This window comes from Lupinus angustifolius, chromosome LG11 (assembly GCF_001865875.1).
Source record: "Lupinus angustifolius cultivar Tanjil chromosome LG11, LupAngTanjil_v1.0, whole genome shotgun sequence".
Classification (NCBI taxonomy): domain Eukaryota; kingdom Viridiplantae; phylum Streptophyta; class Magnoliopsida; order Fabales; family Fabaceae; genus Lupinus; species Lupinus angustifolius.
In genome coordinates this window covers 21,159,139-21,168,268 of record NC_032019.1, presented here as the reverse complement: position 1 = coordinate 21,168,268, position 9,130 = coordinate 21,159,139, and positions in this window count along the sequence as shown.

Sequence of the window (9,130 nt, the reverse complement as noted above, 5' to 3'; positions counted from 1 at the left end):
CTTTTCACAAAGATACAATTTATGAATTAAATTGCACTTTGATTCAAGGTTTCTTTCTTTGTCAACAAATAAAATTTATAAGTTAACACTTTACTATTTTACATTTGCATCTCTTTCAAGATTCATTTGTAGTATAGTATATGGTTATGTCGAACCACAAGGAATTGCATAATAGAAATGTACTCATACTTTGTATCTTTTATCAAAAGTAATAAAATAACAATTAAAGTTGTTTTTGTGATTTTATGAACTAGAAACATGAAAAAGCAAATAACTAAATTCAAGAAGAGAAAATTGGTTTGAAATATGGAATTATTTCTAAACTCAAATGATTTTTGAAGAACATTAAAAAGTTATGTGTTATACTTTCGGTTAATTTCAAACATTAGTTCATAAAATTTCCCCAAGTCCATCGGCGAGAAAAAGTGATTTTCAAACCTTGCAAAATACACTAATAAATAGAAAACTACCACTCGACGAAACAAGTTGTCACGCCTTATTTCAGGCTCCATAAATATTGATTAGCATTGATTACAAGTTGCTTAAAATGGAAGCTTTGATTTGGAAAATGAACTAATGTGTATTCCTACTTTTTAGTTCAATTGTCAAGACTAAAAGAAGAAGCATTTTAGATCTTGGAATCAAGTTTTAGGTGATCAAGCTAAAACTGCATTAAGAATTTCTTTAAGAATTGAAACTTAACCAAAAGTAATAACTTGAATGTATTGAATTCAAAAGATGATACAAATGAAGAAAATAAGTAACCTTACACCATAATCCAAGTCAATATGTAGGAGCATGAGCCATCTATCCAAAGATGAGATGCTTTTGATTCCAAATGAGGTAACAAAATCACGTTTTGCACCTCATTTGCCAACTTCACTATCCTCTAGAATTCTAAGAACAAAACTCCTAAAAACACCCTAAGAAAACTCTCAAGTGAGGGAGAACCGAAAATGAAAGAAAGAGAAGAAATTACAAGAATTTACAAGTGAGGAGGTGAGTGTGCCTTTTATAGGCAAAGTTATGGGAGCTAAGCTGCCCTGTTTGGCCGCCCAGCGCCTGACCAGGCTCACCCAAGCTGGTGAGTCAGCAGCTTATCTCACCTTGGGAAGCTAGATTGGACAACCTATTGTGGGCCAGGTCACATGCATGGTGACACCTCCTACTTGCTTGTTCAGAACATATGTCATGCATGAGATCATGTGCTTGGCTTTCAAGTAAAGAATAGGCAAGTTGCTTGATGAGTTGGCCAAGCTTTCTTCATGGCTAGGTTTCTGACTTACTTGGTCGCCCAGCTCACACTTGGTCCACGCCCAGCTGCTTGGTTCCTTCATGGTGAAGGAACCAACCTTTCTTCATACCGAAGCAACATTTGTTCCATGATTTCTTGAGTTGGTTTTAGCTGGTTACTTGGCACTTTTTGATATGATTTCTTCAAGTCTAAGTAAGCTTTTGAGTTTATGTTTTTCTTTGCATACCTAGCTCGAATTTCTTCATGGTGAAGAAAGGTACATTTCTTCAAGCCTAAGTCATCGTTTTGGTGACAAGCTTAAGCATACAACATGTCGTACTTAGCTTGTTTGTTTTGATCATTTTCTTCTGGAATTTTGGCTTGTGATTTGGCATGAATTCTTGGCTTTTTTTAAATTCTTGGATTTCACATTTTTGCATAGGATAAGTGTCATGAAAAGTGTATGAAAATTAGGTATTTTTGGCACTTATCACTAGTCCAAGTCCACTAGAACAATTGAAAGGGAATGATGATTGTTAATATCTCATACTGGAGTAGTTTTTGAGTTGATCCCATTGTTTGATGGAATATTAAAAGAAACCCAAAACTGTGGTAGTTTTTTGGATGATCTAATTTGCTATTGGAAAGTTATAAGAAACTCAAAACTGAGGCAATGATGAAGTGCCTTCCTATAACTCTGTAAGTCAATTTCATCATAAGAAGCCATAATCTCTCAACCAAGAACAGAAATGATCTTAAGTTATCATCTTCATGAACAACTTCAACAACGAATCATACAAGTCTTTTACTCCCTATCAAGTCAAATCACCAAATTCGAGGGTGTTCACAAAAGAAAAACAAAAAGAGAACAAAAATAAGAATTAAATAAATAAAAAAGCAAAAAAAATGTAAGGTTGAAAATCCAAATGGACAACCTAGGAAAAAGAGAATGATTCTAAGTTAAAAACCTTCAAAGGTGACATGAGATTATAATAAAATGAGAAAATCCCCAGTAGATGCCTACATAAGATATTTTGTACAAAAATTATGGAAAATTAAATGAATAGTATTAAGGTGAGTCTTACTACCACACATCATTGATTATCCAAATAGTGGCAGTTCATGAACAATAACCATCTCATTGAAGAAAATATGTTAACATAGGCATAATGGGGCAGCTTTTGTTGTTACAAAAATACCAACACTTTGAAAAGAATTCCTTTACCAGCCTACACGAGGGCAGTAGGACTGAGTTTAGTCACTATTCTCAAGATTATACTAAGGTAATTTTATTCACCACCTTAAGAGAAAGACATCTTCAGCTAAACTAGGGCAAATTTTGATGGGTTAAAGTTTATGGTACCAATCAATAGTATGCATCAAGGGCCGCTTCAGTCGAGTCTGCAAAATTTTATGAGTTCCATCCAAAAAAATATTAAAATAAGCCATGACATATAAAATTTTATAGGTCTTACCTCTCATTCTATTACATTCAAAAAGCATGTAATATTTATATAATACTTGACATAAATCAAATACTTTCATAATAACATCAAATAATGCATATTCACATTAATCAAACAAAGCATACACATGACATATAAACAATGCATATACAAGACATACATACATTAAATCATATCAATATTCAAGTCAATAGATACTCTCTTTAATCATAGAAACATCAACATGAAATTCTTGCATACACAAGCATTCAGACAAGGACACCCATAAACCCATAATTTTCTTATGTTAAACATCAATCACCTCTCATGCATCATAAGCATCTTTATGCATACTCACGTCAATCAATGCATAGTCAAATTCATATATTAATCGTTACAGTATAAACATCAAGATGAACTTCATGCACACATATCCCAACCAATCATACCATTATACTATTCATTTGCATTGTTTCAAATTGTACATTCGAGGACCCCGTGCTTGATGAACTCGAAGTCAATCTTTCCAGACTCTGCGTCTGATGTTTTTAATTTTAGGGCCCCATGCTTGACGATCTCAACTTGTACTTTCGAGGACCCCGAGCTTGACGACCTCGAAGTCAATCTTTCCAAGCTCCTCACTTCACGTTTTTAATTTGAGGGTCTCGTGCATGACTACCTCAAATTGTACTTTCGAGGACCCTGTGCTTGACGACGTCGAAGTAAATCTTTCCAAGCTCTGTTCCTGACGTTTTTAATTTGAGGGCCCCATGTTTGGCGACCTCAAATTTACTCTAGAGGACCTTATGCTTGACGACCTCGAAGTCAATCTTTCCAGGCTCTTCGCTTGGCGATTTTAGTTTGAGAGCCTCATGCTTAACGACCTCAAATTGTACTTTCAAGGATCCTGTGTTTGACGACCTCGAAGTTAATCTTTCTAGGCTCTACGCCTGACGATTTTAAATTTGAGGGGCCCGTGCTTGACGACCTCAAATTGTACTTTCGAGGATCCTCGAAGTCAACCTTTCCATGTTCCGTGCCTGACGTTGTTAAATTTGAGGGACACGTGCTTGACGACCTTAAATTGAACTTTCGAGGATCCCATGCTTAACGACCTCGAAGTCAACCTTTCCAGGTTTCATGTCTAACGTCTTTAAATTTGAGGGACTTGTGCTTGACGACCTTAAATTGAACTTTCGAGGATCCCATGCTTGATGACCTCGAGGTCAATCTTTCCAGGCTTCGTGCCTAACATTTTTAATTTGAGGGCCCCGTGTTTGACGATCTCAAATTGTACTTTTGAGGACCTTATACTTGACGATCTCGAAGTCAATCATTCTACGCTCTGCACCTGACGTTTTTAATTTGAGGGTCCCATGCTTGACGATCTCAAATTGTACTTTCGAGGACCTCGTACTTGACGACCTCAAAGTTAATCTTTCCAGGCTCCATGCCTGACGTTCTTAAATTTGAGGGTCCATGCTTGACGACCTCAAATTGTAATTTCGAGGACCACGTGCATGACGACCTCGAAGTCAATTTTTCCAGGTTATGTTCCTGGCATTTTTAAATTTGAGGGCCACATGTTTGATTACCTCAAATTGTACTTTCGAGGACCCCATGCTTGACGACCTCATAACCAATCTTTCTAGGCTCTGTCCCTGACGTCTTTAAATTTGACGACCTCGTGCTTGACGACCTCAAATTGTACTTTCGAGGACCATGTGCTTGACAACGTCGAAGTCAATCTTTGTAGGCTCTGTGCGTGACATTTTAAAAATTATAATTTCAAGGAAACCGTGTTTGACAATCTCAAATTATACTTGCGAGGGGGTTGTGTCAGACGACCTCAAACAAAAAGTCTTTTGTACTCGATCCTTATCTCACCAGCAAAAAGGTCTTTTGTGCCTCGACAAAATCAGCATTCATTTCTTTACTAGTAACTTGTCGTGACAACACTCAAACCTCAATTTGTGCGCTATCCAATAAGTAACAACTAAAGAGGGACAACTGTGAATACCCAATTCTGTCCGGCCCAAAATACATTTTCGAAAAAATGTTTTCTAATGTTTGAGGGACTTAATGGTCCAACACATCAAATTTATTCTCAAGTTGAATTTTAAAAAGGGTTTTAATTTAATCCATTAGCGTTTAATGAGTTTTATTTCAATTCTCTCCCAACAATTTGTTTCTAAAAAAAGAGAAAATTGAAAGGAATATTTAATAGAGGATAAAAAGCTTCATGATAGTCTATATTCAATTCATTTTATTGAAAGAAATAAAAAAAGGCTTTTAAGTAACTTAATGGTCAATTATTAGTCATAATCAATTCTAGAAAATTCTCATAAGAAGTACCATTAATTTTTGTTTATATGATAAAAATAAGAAGAAAGAATATTTTTTATGACTCTAAAAAAATAAAACAATGCATTTTAAGAGTTATTTTGTTGTTTGAACACAAATCAAGATTTTTTGAGTTACTTTTAAGTATTTTAGAGTAAAAAAAGTATTACTTCTATACTCCTGGGGGTTAATATAATTTTAGATTTTTTAAGAAAAATTATTTGAACTTTTTCTACTGAAAAATGACATTTGTAAGGGTCCTAAAACCAAAATATTGTAAATTCAAATTTTTAATTGGTTATTTTTAAATTTCGAATTTTCAATTATTGTGTCATAAACTTGAAAATCAAATCTTGAAGTTCTTCTAAACAAAAAAATCAGGTTTCCATTTATTCTTTCCTTTGAATTAATTAAGAGATTGCATTTGATTTGAACATGTACTAAAATACATAACCTATAAATAGAATGTCATACTCACCAAAAAAGGGAAGCTGATAAAAAATCCAAAAAGTACTCATACCATCCACAATCCAAAAAGTCTCATACATAACAACCTAAAAATCATTCATCATCTATTCCCAAAAATCCTCAACAACTATCTCAATTAAAAAATTATTCATCAATCATTTCCTTTCCTAGACATTTTGTTCACACTCTGTCATCCAAAAAAGGATAATCTTCCACATCATACAATAATCCTCTCAATAAAAAAATCATTCATTATTTTCTATCCTCGACGTTATCTTTCACACACAACAATCCAAAATCATTCCACCAAAAACCACACAACCAAAAACCACAACCATCAACTACCAACATAAAAAATCATATATTGTCATTGAGCCGTAGGAATAATTGTTGAACCCCACCGGAACCACATGCAGGCCTAGCGCATACATGGATGTATTGAGTTGGTCTAGACATTCTCTCCGGTCGTGGGTCTCTATTCCCAATTAATAGATGTTGTTTCATGTGTGCATGTAAGTTCAATTTCTTACATGTATCTAATTTTGTATTCATTACATTTACCATTTTTCATGTATATGTATGATAAAATTTTGATAACGATAAGCCATATGATAATATACTTGTAAAACAAATTAAAATCACATTACCATGGTTTTAAGGTATGATGTAGTGTCGCACATGAGGGATGCAATTCACTTTCTTAAAATTAACGGGAACAATTACTTTTTTCTAAAAAGTATCTTGAAAATAAAATTATGAGATCTTAACTAATCCTTAATATGAGATGCAGTATTGGACATAAGGTCTATGTTTCACTCATTTTAATAGAAAATTAGTTAAGATTAATCATCACATTTTTTTCTAAAAATATATAGTAAACATAACCAACACACCATTTTATACAGAGAACTACGAAGCCTTGATTTCCTAATGGGGATACGTAGGAGCAATGTCTCGCCTTGTCAGGCATAAGAAAATTAAATACATTTTATCACTTTCAACAATTAATTAAATAACCAAATAATTTTAAAGTATAAAATAAACCATATAATTTAGTGAGGGGTACCGCTTAAAGCGGGCGGATAGGGGGTTAATAATACATTCCCTACTCCATAACCGACTCCTGAACCTGGATATCAAAAATCCAAAGCCCAATGTATTGGGCTAAAATATTTTTCTACATTTTTTACTGAAATAAAATGTAGTGGCAACTTTGAGAAAGTCGTGAAGCCGAAAATAGGGGTGCAACATAGACCTTCATTACATCTCGTACACATAAGATTTTTCATCAAGTTCCTCCTGAAATGAAGATCATTTGATGGCAAAGCCTCGTGAAAACCCAGCCAACACAATATATTTATTTTCTCACGAACCCTCAAACGCCACACCAACTTCCAATCATTCGATATGTGCTCAATGTCTTCCTCAAGGTTGTTAATCCACCAATGACCTGAATTGGCCGAATAGTTTTCGGTTACATGTCCCTCCCAAATCCATCCCTCCTCCTAAGTGGGTAAGCCTAGTGTGATATCACCCCGAGATCTCTCTGTACCTTACACACTCACTAATATTTATACCTTGGAAAAACGCTTTCCAAGTCACTCTATCCCCTTTCTATTCACACCCTTGTGAAAGAAAGATTGTTTGCAATAAATGAAGAATTACAACAATGGCTTTGGATTGCCTTTACAAGTATGAAATATTATATCACTTGCAATCCAATCAACTCTCGTTATATGCTTAGTAATAATGCTCAATATATTTGTGAAAGCTTTTGAAGCAATTACTCAGAATAAATTCTCTATTGAAAGTTTAAGAGCTCAGTGCAAAAGTGCAGAAAAACAGTGAGAGAATTTATGAGAGTTGTATGAAAGTTGTGTGTTTTGATGTTGTGAGAGTTAGAGTCTTTATATAGGCTTTCCAAACACCCAAGGTGCCTTTCTGAAAGTGTAGGAGTTGTTTGGAGTGAAGAGATTTTGTTTGGAGTTAAACCATTTCGTTTTGAAATCTGAAATCTCATTCAACAGTCCTCAGTAATCGATTACTGTCATTGGGTAATTGATTACCCAAACATACTGTCCACTTGATTTTTAAATTCGAGTTTGAGTAATTGATTACTCCATTTGGGTAATCGGTTACTCAACTTTTGTAAAACTGGTAATCTGTTACTCAAATGCAGTAATGGATTACTCTGAGCAGTTTTAAGTTGGATAACTCTTTTTCTCTCAAGTGTAACTTGTTAATTGGATTAAGTAACCTGTTACACATCTTTTCAAAATTTGTTTTCAGTATTTTCAAAGTGTTTCATTATTCTTTAAAAATAGTTTTGAGCATTATTACTTTGCATAAATAAGAGTTTTAGGATAGAAGTACCTATAGAGACTTAATCTAATCTTCTTGAAGCTTTATTCTTCTTTGTCTTCATAAGTATTCTTCCTTTTCTTCTTTTTGGTGATTTTGGTGTCTTCATCAAAATCGTGCCAAGGTCAAGAGCAAAGATCTTCTTCACAATCTCCCATTTTTTGATAATGACAAACCAATATCTTCTTGACAGTGTAGTTTTCTGAATTTACTGAGAGTAGCATACTTTGTGATATATCTTGACTTGTCATGAGTATGCTCCCCCTTTCATTTGGAGTTAAGTGCCTGGAATAAAGTTTGACAGAAAATACACTCTCCCAACTTTTCTCCCCCTTTTGACTTCATCAAAAAGTAGAAAAGTCAATAGTCCAGCAAAAAGATATATAGCATATATAGCATACAGGATATATAGTACAATATATGAAAATTAATGTAGTGCATAATTAAGATGTTTTAAACAATATAAAGCATAAAACACCCAAAACATAAATTTGTCCATTAGCAAGAACAACCAAGTAAAAATTTGTCCGAGATGAAACACAAACACAACCAGAAAGAAATCCTAACAATAGGTATACTAAGATTCAGGCTCTGAGTTATCTTCATCTATATCATGTTGTCCATCCTTGAGGAAAGGCAATGAAGTTCATATTGGATTTGTTGATTCTGAGAGTCGAGAGCATCCATCTGATTGGTGATGTAGGCTCGGAGAGAAACCAACTCATCCATAATCATTTGGTTTGAGGGCATGGCAGCAGATGAGGATGTTTGAGCTTGAAACTCAGATGGTTGTGGTTCAGAGGGATTAGGAGCTTCAAGTTGAGATGGTTCAGCATCAGTGGTCGGCTTGTCGGTTCTATGAATATAAGTGCGGGTTCTCAGGTCTTTAGTAAAGCCCATTTTGTGGATTACATCTACATCAATGTGGCTTTCTCGAAGATTCAGAGGCGTCTTTGTTTCACCAGTCATAGAAACTCCGAAATGCTGAAGAATTTTGGTTATAAAGATAGCATATGGCAAGGGGCTTTGAGTACCTCTAACGGTCCATATTTGTCTTATTATCATGAGAGTCCAATTGATTTTGATATTAAACTTTATGACATACATCAATTAGAGTTCTATGTCACTTATCTGAGAATGATTTGCAAATTTTGGAATAATGACATAGCTCAAGAAATAATGAATCAAACGTTCCTCTAGTTTGAGATATCCAGCAGATAGGATGTCTCGGTGTTTGACAGTCTCTGCAAAGCCTTGTTGCTTACGCATTTCTATTTCC